The sequence below is a fragment of the Ursus americanus genome, chromosome 7, assembly GCF_024610735.1.
Source record: "Ursus americanus isolate L20-20 chromosome 7, mUrsAme1.1.p, whole genome shotgun sequence".
Lineage (NCBI taxonomy): Eukaryota > Metazoa > Chordata > Mammalia > Carnivora > Ursidae > Ursus > Ursus americanus.
The window spans coordinates 34449124-34461706 of record NC_142133.1 but is presented as its reverse complement, the minus strand read 5'-3'; the positions used below and the strand labels follow the sequence as shown (position 1 = coordinate 34461706).

The following is a 12583-nucleotide window of genomic DNA, read 5'->3' as shown; positions in this document are numbered from 1 at the left end:
AAAAAAGATATTAGAAATAAATGAAATATGTTTTAAAAGAAATACGTAAACTTAAGCAAAAAGGCATGAAACTGCAAGATTCATTCAATATATGTATTTTTAAAACTTTAAGATTCACATTTTAAAGTTATTAAAAATGCCATTTTCCATGTGTGTAATTTGGTAACTTTAAAACAATCTATAGTTATTAGAAAAGGAATATACAGGGGAGCTTCCTGGCTCAGTCAGAACAGCATGTGACTCTTGATCTCGGGGCTGTGAGTTCTAGCCCCACACAGGGTATAGAGATTACTTTAAGAAAAGAAAATCTTTAAAAAAGAAAAGAAGAAAAAAAAGAAAATATACACCTGAATCAAACCTTTACAATCACATCAAACATTCCCTGAAAAAGAACCAGAAATATACAAATGTAACATAAGAGAATACAACTTCGCTTCCATTTGAATATAATCTTTCCCCCAAAAAACTACTAGTCTTTTAAACTTCCCATTCAATAAGTGTCATGCTCTTAACTTGCACTGTCTTTATAATTTCTGTTACTGCAATACTTTATTTCTACCCTCTAAATATAATCATGACTTTTTCTCTTTAGCTGAATGGTAAAATTGCTCCTCCCTCACACAGAAAAACTTGGATGAAGCTGTGTTATGATAAACTCAGGAAATAAATATGATTCCTTTGGAGTGGTCTGAATAAAAGTTTCAGTTTAACCAAAAAGGTGTTTTGAGCCAGGTAAACATTCTCATTAGCACTGCAGAATCTTTTTAATATGTACTTGCCACCAGGACAAACAGTAAGCCTATTCATATCCTATTAAAAATGATTTCTGGGCGCCTGGGTGGTTCGGTCGTTAAGTGTCTGCCTTCAGCTCAGATCATGATCCCAGGGTCCTGGGATCGAGCCCCACATCAGGCTCCTTGCTCAGCGGGGAGCCTGCTTCTCCCTCTCCCACTCCCCCTGCTTGTGTTCCCTTTCTCACGGTGTCTCTCTCTGTCAAATAAACAAAATCTTTAAAAATAAAAATAAAATAAAAAATAAAAATGACTTCTTAATTACTTAACTTCCTGTGGAATGGAAACATAGCTCAGATAAACCTCAGTCCTCCTGGTAACCACTACTAGGATGTGATGACAACATAACAGGTATACATGAAGGTTCAAACCCATTTATAACCAAGGACTTATGTATGCTGGCTGCCATCTGGGGAAAGCTGGTTTTGATACCACTTAATATTCAATGGCTCACATTTCCTGAGAAGATAGTAATTAGCATGACTTCTTTGGGACTAATTACTTAAATGTTTTGATAGTCTTTTCTTTTCTCTTTCTTTCTCTGAGAGACAGAGAGAGCGCACGAGCCGGGGGTGGGGGCGGTAAGGGCAGAAGGAGAGGGAGAGGGAGAAGCAGACTCCCTGCTGAGCAAGGAGCCCAAAGTGGGGCTCAGTTCCAGGACCCTGAGCTCATGACCTGAGCCGAAGGCAGATGCTTAACCAATTGAGCTAAGCAGGTATACCTGATAGTCTTTTCTTTTTAAAGAAACTAGTATATAACTTTAAAAGGCTATCCAAACTGACTAAAGACCTTGCAAAAGGAACCTAGTTCTTACTCTGTTTTTGTACAGTAATAAACAACCTATGGGAAAAACAATTTGGCTACCTCTGGGAGCTAACCCTCAGCTGGTGATATTCATGCCACACCTCTCTAAAACACATACTCTTTTCTCCCAAGCTGCTCAATTACACCCCAATCTCATCTCCCTCCACCATAGGACCAACTGACACGTGCCAGGGACTGGAACTCTGAGGTGGGAATGGGGCAATCCTGACCCACCTCACCTCTTGGCAGTTCTTCACTGGGTCAACTCACCAATTTTCTTTTTCCCTGTTTAGGTAGAAACAGGGCAGGTTAGCAATCCCCTGGCAAAGCAAATGTCCAATAAAATGCCAGTCTCTTGTTCCTGTTGGCATCTCTAAACTCCACAGTGAATTGTCTTAGAGTGCCTCTCTCTTGGTTTTAAAGAGAGAGAACATAACATCTCCCCAGAAACAGAGCACTCCCCCGAACCTTAAAATCTTCTGCCCTCTAAGGTTTCTTTGTATAAAGCCTGGGGGTAGGATGGCGAACCCTTCTAATACCTTTCTATAAGCCTCACAGGGAAAGGCTTGATTCTCACTGCTGGGGGCTCCTTTCAATCATGAGATACTTATACTTAGTACTTTTGTCCCCAGCTTTGGGCCTCACAAGCAGTTTGGGGATAATAGGGTAAAAAAAAAATCCCACTCAACATCCTATCAATTATTATAAGGAAAAAAGAGACACAACTAGGGAAGCAGTTAAATAAATTAGAATCCATTCTTACCATGAAACACTATGCAAAGGTTGAAAATGAATAGATCTCTCTCTACATATAAGAACTTTATTAATCAAACAAGAATTATATATATATATATATATATATATATATATATATATATATATATAAACACTATGATTCTATTTAGCTTCTAAAAAAATCCCTGTCTGCCTATGTGTGTGTTTACTTGTATAAATTCAAATAAAAAGGTTTAGAAGGGTACAAAGAAAATATTAGTAAGGCCAATGGGATTGAAGGATAAGGCAAATCAAGGTTTCCACTTTATACTCCACCAGCTCTAACATTCTATTTTTTGATAACAGCATGCCTTTTTTTTACCATTTAAAAAAAATAGAAAAAAGACCAAATAAAATAAAAGATAAGAAATGTTTAACATTATTTCAACTCCCTCTACTGTTTTTTAAAATCTTCACAAAGAATATGTTTAATACACTATTTATTCTAAAAGAGAAAGGAATGATAAAGTCACAGACATCAATACTATGGATCAGGTGTTCTCAAATATATTTTAAGAGGCACAAAAGCTGGAATTCATAATGTCCTTTATGGAACTTCATGAAATATTGATACTCACTAGACCCTTGGCATTCAAGAATTTAACATTCATGGTTTCAATTATTTATAAAGGATCCCAAAAATCCATTACATGCAGTAATTTGTAAGTTTGCTGAGACATAAATTTGTCCTGTGCCAATTACAAAGCTCATGAGCCAGAGCAAGTCACTGAACTGGCAAGTGAGGGAACAGAAAAGATGGAAGGTTCTCTGTACTTGGAAGAAGCAGGAGAAAGGCAGAGAGGTCCATATTTTATAAGCACCCACACCGCCTAGATGAAAAGGTGAAGAATGAAATGTGGGAGGCTGAAGATTCATGATAGAGAAACGGGGTTCTCTATACTATAAAAATATATGCTAGAGGCCTCAGGGATCAAGGAGCATGTAGCTGGTGTAAGGTGACCTTGCTGCTTGGTAATGGCTGGAATGTACTATTAAGATTATTAAACTGTTAACTTGCCCAGCAAGCCCTCCCTTGCCCTTGAGCCATCTGAAGTTTTAATGTACCACAAGGGACAGGCTACAGAACTTCTGCCCAATACAAGTTCACTGAAGTAATTTGCTGCTCCTGGAAAGAATGTCTGTACTAATAAGTTGCCTTAAAAGTCCTGCATTAGTCTCACTAGCACCCACATACTAACAATTAAAAAATCCCAACCTCCAGCCCCACCTTCACTCTTGACCTTCAAACTTACATAGACATTTCTTCCTTAATATCCTATGCACCTCAAACTCAAAATGTGAAAACTGAAATCATCCCCCTGTATTCTGTACCAAAGTTTCTGCCAACACAACTTCTCCATTCATTCTGGCCAGAAACTTGGAAGTCTATCTTTCACTCATTCTTTTCCCTCACTCTGCTCAGATCCAAGCCACAAGTTCTGCAGTTTTGTTTCTTAAATATCTCTCTGACCTAATGCCTCTGTGCCATCCTCAATGCCACCAACCTGGATCAGATTCTCTTTAATTCTTGACTGAGATGTCATTTCCTCTCTCATTCCTCTGTCTTTTATTTTGTTCTCCTTCCATCTCTCCTCTAAAGAGCTTCCAGGATTAACTCTGTGGCCAAAATCCTTTCAAAGTCCTCCCTCTAGAACTGGTCTCCACTGCCAGCTCCGTCCTCGCCTGGCTTTACACCATGAATTCTAAGAACAATAGCTCCCAGCATGCTGTCTGTAACCTCCTCTGCTCCTGTCCTTCCTGCCCATCTACCTGGATGGATTCCTTCTTCTACATCTTCTGCCCCTGGTTCATGCCTACTCCTCTTCTGTTAAGATTCAGTTCAGATCAGTTCTTTGAGGATCCCATCCCTAGGAGTTGGCTTAGGCAGCCCCCAAAACCCCCAGAAAAATCAATGTGGTCTCAACACTATTTCATGGTTTTGAATCATGTTCCCCACAGGACTATGAGCTCCTAATCAGCTCTTATTCACATTTTATCCCAGATCTAACACACTGCCTTGCATGTAACAGAAAGACTGCTTGTGTGTAATGATTATTAGAATGATCTTTGAAGTTAAAAAAAAATCATATCTTGAATATTAGTTCAGCTATTTCCTAACTTTTGACTTTGAACAAGTTGACTCCAACTCTCAGAGTCTCAGGTCTCTTGATCGGTAAACTGGGGATATTATCAATCAACTTTCCAGAATTTTCTAAAAATTAAATAAGTATATCTTAGTTGTGGGTCTAGCCCATAATAAGAGTTCAATAAATGGTTGTGCGTGTGTGTGTGTGTGTGTGTGTGTGTGTAAGTTGTTTTAGTTGATAGCATTATCAATGCCATTATATCACTACTACTTGTTTAATGAATGCTTGCTGAATAAATGAATGAATGAAAAGATGTTTCTGTGGGGCTGATGACAGACATGCCATAAATGGTAGTAAATAGCCAATCAGGGGCACCTGGGTGGCTCAGCCGTTAAGCATCTGCCTTCGGCTCAGGTCATGATCTCAGGATCCTGGGAGAGAGCCCCGCAACGGGCTCCCTGCTCAGCAGGAAACCTGCTTCTCCCTCTCACACTCCCTTGCTTGTGTTCCCTCTCTTGCTGTCTCTCTCTCTGTCAAATAAATAAATAAAATATTTAAATAAATAAATAAATAGCCAATCAGAAAAGCAAAGGATGCAGGATTCTTTGATGTAGGAAACCAATACTGCGGAGCTCTGGGGCATACAGCCTTAAGAGATGGCTGTGCAACAGGAGTTATATTCTTCATCTCCCCTGCTATTTTCATGAAGAAATACGAGTAAGACTTCATGGCAGGCACGTGCATACAGAGAACAGCCAGCGCACTCACGTCGGCAATTATTAGCACAGCTGCATATACATACAGCGCAGGCAGCAAAACTGGAAATGGCTCTCGCTGCCAAAGCCTCCACCTCCATATACTCCTATACTCTAAATGCACTGTTGGCAAGTTTGCTTCCAAATAACACAGATCTAAGAGAACTCTCTCCTTAGCCCTGATTTTTTTTTCTTGAGAAAGAGCGTGTGTGTGTGTGCATGGGAGTTGGGAGAGGGAGAGAAAAGGGAGGGGGAGAGAGAGAATCCTCAGCAGGTTTCATGCCCAGCCAAAGCCCTACACTGGGCTTGATCCCACAACCTTGAGATCATGACCTGAGCTGAAATCAAGAGTCGGACGCTTAACCTACTGAGCCACCCAGGCGCCCCTAAACAACACTCCAGTGCGGACGTACATCCATGGGCCACACACATTTTCCCGCCTCTATGCCTCTGCTCACACGGTGCTGCTCACTGACAGTTCTCCTCCTCACTAACCCCATTTGCTAGCATGCCAGCCATCTTCCAACATCTAACACAAAAATCTCCTTCGAAGAGATTAAACAAGCATCCTTCCCCACTCCTCAAATATACACCTTCCACCAAACAATAATGTAACATACACTAGCCAAGCCAAGGTATCTAGTGTGCTCAAGACGATGAAGATACTCTTCAAAACATCACCCCACCCCCAACCAGCCTTCAGGAATAAACCACCTTTTTGGTAATGCCTTAAAAACTTTATTGAACACCTAGGCCTTTTGATATTCTGGATGACTTAAAAAAAAAAAATCTTTCGGAATAGCCCTGTTTGCAGTCTTTCAGTTGGAAGAAAAAAATGGTACATCCAAACAACCAATAGGGTACAGGACACTCTACAATCAGTTGTTTAGATTTATACTGCCTGAGATAAACACTTGCCAAATTATTGGTTTTACCAAATAAATCACTATAGCACTCTGATAAGACAGAATAGCCTTCATCTTCAGGATACTCTAAATTGGGTATTTTTCTCCTCTTTGCATCTCTTTAATATCTTACCACCTGAATGGACTTCTGGGCAGCTCAGGGTTAACTAGCTAAGACTCCCACTGTGACTTAGGGACTCATGACCCCTGTAGCTAGAACTAGAGGTCAAGATCATTCCACCTGCCATATCACCTACTACAATCAGTCCCAAGGCTCAAGTAAGGGCATATTAATATAAATACCCAAAGACTTAAATATTAAATTTAGATTTGGGTCAGACAAACACAGGGGGGTGGAAATGGAGATAAGATTACATTATTATAGGGGCGCCTGGGTGGCACAGCGGTTAAGCGTCTGCCTTCAGCTCAGGGCGTAATCCCAGCGTTCTGGGATCGAGCCCCACATCAGGCTCCTCTGCTGGGAGCCTGCTTCTTCCTCTCCCACTCCCCCTGCTTGTGTTCCCTCTCTCGCTGGCTGTCTCCATCTCTGTCGAATAAATAAATAAAATCTTTAAAAAAAAAAAAAAAGATTACATTATTATAAATTGTTAGCTTAATGGGCCACCTTCTACAATGTCTAGTCAAGCCTATCAAAACAGAAAAGCAAGATTAATTTTCCAAGATGGCAGAGGAGTAGGAGACCTTAGTTTTGTCTGGTCCCAGGAATTCAGCTAGATAGCTATCAAATCATTCTGAACACCTGTGAAGTCAACCAGTGATCTAAGAAAAGAATTGCCGCAATTCTACAAATAGAAAAGTGATCACTTTCTGCAAGGTAGAAGGTACGGAGAAGTGAATCTGAGGTGATATATGGGAAGATAAACAGCAAGGGGAGGGAGTTTCCGTAAGCTGACTACCAGGAAGTGACATAGCAGCGGAGTGCAAAATTGGAACTTTCAGAAGTCTGCTCCTATGAGGGACATCCCTGCCAGAAAGGCGTTCAGGTGATGAAATGGGACAGAATCCTAGGGGGGACAGTGTGGTCTCAGGATCCCCAGGGTCACAGAAAGAATGGGGGTGCCTGAGTGTGGCAGAGTCCCCAGGCATCAGAGCGGGGAAGCCAGCTGCAAAGAGTGAGCCCAGGAGTGGGCTCTCAGCTCACCTTGATCCCCAAACCAGATAAAGACCCCACCAAAAAGGAGAATTACAGACCAATATCCCTGATGAACATGGCTGCAAAAATTCTCACCAAGATACTAGCCAATAGGATCCAACAGTACCTTAAAAGGATTATTCACCACGAACAAGTGGGATTTCTTCCTGGGCTGCAAGGGTGGTTCAACATCCACAAATCAATCAATGTTACATACTACATTAATAAATGAAAGGACAAGAACCATATGATCCTCTCAATAGATGCAGAAAATGCATTTAACAAAGTACAACGTCCTTTCTTGATTAAAACCTTTCACAGTGTAGGGATAGAGGGAACATACCTCAATATCATAAAAGCCATATATGAAAAACCCACAGTGAATATCATTCTCAATGGGGAAAAACTGAGAGCTTTTCCCCTAAGGTCAGGAACACGACAGGGATGTCCACTATTACCACTGTTGTTCAATACAGTACCAGAAGTCCTAGCCTCAGCAATCAGACAACAAAAAGAAATAAAAGGCATCCTAATTGGCAAAGAATCAAACTCTCACTCTTCACCAATGATGTGATACTCTATGTGGAAAACCCAAAAGGATCCACCCCCAAATTGAAAGAACTCGTAAAGGAATTCACCAAAGTGGCAGGATATAAAATCAATGCACAGAAATCAGTTGCATTTCTATACACTAACAATGAGACAGAAGAAAGAGAAATTAAAGAATCAATCCAATTTATAATTGCACCAAAAACTATAAGATATCTAGGAAGAGGCAAAGGATCTATACTCAGAAAACTATAGAACACTCATGAAAGAAATTAAGGAAGACACAAATAATTGGACAAACATTCCATGCTCATGGATTGGAAGGACAAATATTGTTAAAATGTCTATGATTCGTAGAGTAATGTATACATTCAATGCAATCCCCATCAAAATACCATCAACTTTTTTCACAGAGCTGGAATAAATAATCCTAAAATTTGTACGGAACCAGAAAAGACTCTGAATAGCCAAAGGAATGTTGAAAAAGAAAACCAAAGCTGGCGGCATCATAATTCTGGACTTCAAGATCTATTACAAAGCTGTAATCATGAAGACAGTACAGTACTGGCACAAAAACAGACACATAGATCAATGGAACATAATAGAGAATCCAGAAATGGTCCCTCAACTCTATGGTCAACTAATCTTTAACAAAGCAGGAGAGAATATCCAATGGAAAAAAGTCTCTTCAACAAATGGTGTTGGGAAAATGGGACAGCCACAAGTAGAAGAAGGAAACTAGACCATTTCCTTACGTCATACACAAAAATACTCAAAATGGATGAAAGACCTAAATGTAAGACACGAATCCAACAAAATCCTAAAGGAGAACACAGGCAATAACCTCTGTGACCTTGCCCACAGCAACTTCTTGCTAGACACGTCTCCAAAGGCAAGGGAAACAAAGGCAAAAATCAACTATTGGGACTTCATCAAGATAAAAAGCTTTTGGGGCGCCTGGGTGACACAGTGGTTAAGCGTCTGCCTTCGGCTCAGGGCGTGATCCCTGTGTTATGGGATCGAGCCCCACATCAGGCTCTTCCGCTATGAGCCTGCTTCTTCCTCTCCCACTCCCCCTGGTTGTGTTCCCTCTCTCACTGGCTGTCTCTATCTCTGTCAAATAAATAAATAAAGTCTTTAAAAAAAAAAAAGATAAAAAGCTTTTGCACAGCAGAGGAAACAATCGACAAAACCAAAAGACAACCAACAAAATGGGAGAAGATATTTGCAAATGTCTTATCAGATAAAGGGCTAGTATCCAAAATCTATAAAGAACTTATCAAACTCAATACCCAAAGAACAAATAATCCCATCAAGAAATGGGCAGAAGACACGAACAGACATTTCTCCAAAGAAGACATACAAATGGCCAACAAACACGAAAAAATGCTCGACATCACTAGGGATCAGGGAAATACAAATCAAAACCACAAGGAGATACCACCTCACACGGGTCAGAATGACTAAAATTAACAAGTTAGGAAACGACAGATGCTGGCAAGGATGCTGAGAAAGGAGAACCCTCCTACACTGTTGGTGGGAATGCAAGCTGGTGCACCCACTCTGGAAAATAGTATGGAGGTTCCTCAAAAAGTTAAAAATAGAACTGCCCTATGACCTAGCAATTAAACTAATAGGTATTTACCCCAAAGATACAAATGTAGTGATCCAAAGGGGCACTTGCACCCCAATGTTTATAGCGGCAATGTCCACAATAGCCAAACTATGGAAAGAGCCCAGATGTCCATCAACAGATGAATGGATAAAGAATTGTGTTATATATACATAGTGGAATACTACTCAGCCATCAAAAAAAGACATCTTGCCATTTCCAACATCGTGGATGGAACTAGAGGGTATTATGCTAAGCGAAATAAGTCAATCAGAGAAAGACAATTATCATATGATCTCACTAATATGTGGAATTTAAGAAACAAAACAGGGGATCATTGGAGAAGGGAGGGAAAAACAAAACAAGATGAAATCAGAGAGGGAGACAAACCATAAGAAACTCTTTTTTCTTTTAAGATTTTAAAGAGAGAGAGCATAGAGGGAGAATGAGAGGCAGAAGCAGACTCCCCGCTGAGCAGGGAGACCAATGCGGGGCTCGATCCCAGGACCCTGAGATCATGACCTAAGCTGAAGGCAGATGCTTAACTGACTGAGCCACCCAGGTACCCCAAGAGACTCCTAATCACAGGAAACAAACTAAGGGTTGCTGGAGGGGAGGGGGGTTGGGGTAGCTGGGTGATGGACATTAAGGAGGGCACATGGTGTAATGAGCACTGGGTATTATATAAGACTGATGAATCACTGAACTCTGCCTCTGAAACTAATAATACACTGTCTGTTAATTGAATTTAAATTTTAAAAAAGGAAAACAAATAAAATAAAATGCTATACAGTCAAAAAAACCGCAAACAAACAGAAAAGCAGATGGGATTTCAAGGTAGGGACTCTAACTCAGATTAAAAGGAACAGACAGCAGCTGGCTGGAGGACACTCAGGCCTCTTGGTTGGTCTGAAACTTATGTGGAACAGTAGTCAGCACAGCAAGGTACAGACTGAGGAGTCTGGCTCTAGGCCAAAATCCTATATATGATCCTTCAGGCCCAAGCTTAGACAATCACAAACACTTTGGCTGGCAGGCCTCACAGGGGAAGCTGCCCTCCCCACATCAGACATGGTCCACAGCCAGTGTGTTACAGTTTTCTAGAGGGAGTTGCAATCAAGGACTCAAGCTTCACTGGACCAGCCATGCTTATGGTGCATTCCTAGCCCAGGTGCCTCCATCCAGAGGCCTCTCTGGTAGGTATGGAGGAGGGGGGCGCAACTGGCTTAGGCCCTTCCCAGGGATCTTCACTAGATCTCCCTACAGGGGGCTTTGGCTGAGGCACTTTTCTGTACTTTGACTCAGTATCTTTTCACTCCTAGCTCTTCCTCTTCTCCTCATCCTTGTCTAGAAAGAAGCAAAAGCCTTTGGTCCAGGGCACCTCAGTAGTTAGAGGATTCTCCACACCTGTGCTGCTGACTCTTGCCAAGTGCTGTTCCATGGGACAAAATGGAACACTGGGGAGCCAACAAGTCATTTCCCCTTTTGCTTGTACTGTAGCACTAAGTGAAGAAAAGCTTGAGTTACTTTCAATTTGGCTCTGTCCTAACTGATCACCTTGACACCTGATTGCTCAATAGAGGCCAAGTCAAAACAAGAGAACCCCCTCTAGATGCATGAAATTCTGGAAGTCCCTTCTTCCTTACATCTGCTCTTTCACCTCATGGTATATCCCAAGTGTTCCCAACCATTCCAAACCTCATTTGTTAGGTTGATCTCGACCAACTTAAAAACTACCAGTTTCTGCCTTCTCTGAATTTATCCAGATCTAACTATAGTATCCCCCTGCCCAAAAAATACTACAATACCTACTATTTCTTTCTTTCTAGACCCCCTTTCCTCCATCTGTCTAATAAATGGGTGTATACATGACCCAGAAAGGGGTAATGATGCTACTTCATCTCTCTGAGCACTATGAATGGTCTAAGTGGAGATTTCATGATCCAAGTCCTTAGAACTTACCACAGAAGCAACCACAGAGAAACTCTAATTTTTCCTCTTAAGTTGAAAAACGAGATGACATGAGCCTTGAGCTACCAGTAACCATGCTGTACATAATGTGAAGCAAGCCCGCCATCAGCAGTGAAGGATGATTTGAGAGCCGAAAATGGAAAAACCACAGACCAACATGATTTTGATTAAGTTCCTTGTCCCAGCTGGTCTTTATGATCTATAGTTTCTGTTGTTTTCCTTTCCATTCTGGACATTGAATTATTCCTCTATCTTGGTGTGATAGTCATCAGAGATGACTGCCAACAATTCCTCCCATCCCTTTTTACACAAATTACTCCTGCCATCAAGCAGTGGAGTTCCTATCCCCTCCCCTTGAGTCTAGACTGGCCTGGTAACTTGCTCTGGCCAAAAGAATGCAGCAGAAATAACACTGTACCAGTTCCAATCCTAGGCCTTAAGAGAATAGTTGCTTCTACTTTGACACCACTGGAATCTAGCTGTCAGGTGAAGATGTTCGGCCTAGACAATTTACTGGTTACATGGAGAAAGGGAGGCCCAGCCAGCCACCAGCCATTCGATCAACCCTTGTGGAGACACTATTCGTGCGAGTGAAGGCATTTCGGATGCTCCAGCCTCTGCTGAGTTCCCAATTGAATGCAGCACAGCTCAACACCAAAAAGGTGTCACAAAAGAAATGGCCAACTGAGCCCAGCCAACCCATAGCATTGTAAGAATAAAACATTGTTAAGTTACCAAATGTTAGGGTAGCTGGCTTCCCAGCAACAGTTAATACGCTTTATAACACTATTTGCTTAAGTTGTTTCAGTTAGGCTTCCTTCTGTCGTTTATAACAGAGACCTAATTAGATTATGTAAATTATGTAGATTATTTCTTTAAAGTTAGTAGATTCAAGCACCCTCATGTTCACTCCCAAACTGGACAATTACATAACCCATAAGGAGCTGCAGAAAGATGTAAGAGAATTAATGAGAAATATTATGGACAATTTCAGAGCAATTATCTTCATGACCAGACATTAGGAGAGTCACAAAATTGTAGGCAGTCTAATCTGTGTGTCATCAAAATCTCACAAATATCTCCAATATCTTGAGTCTATTTACTGCTCCTCTCTGCAATCTATCAATTAAGAAAAGTGTTTCTTAAGTTTTACTTGTCATTGCCAAACTTGGGTAATGGGTT

At 41.0% G+C, this 12583-nt stretch overlaps 1 protein-coding gene across 1 annotated transcript in view; it reads right to left on the bottom strand.

Moving 5' to 3' along the window:
• Positions 1 to 12583, bottom strand: part of APLF (aprataxin and PNKP like factor) — an 81448-nt gene that overhangs the window by 29802 nt on the left and 39063 nt on the right. The gene's annotated exons all lie outside the window — the stretch shown is intronic.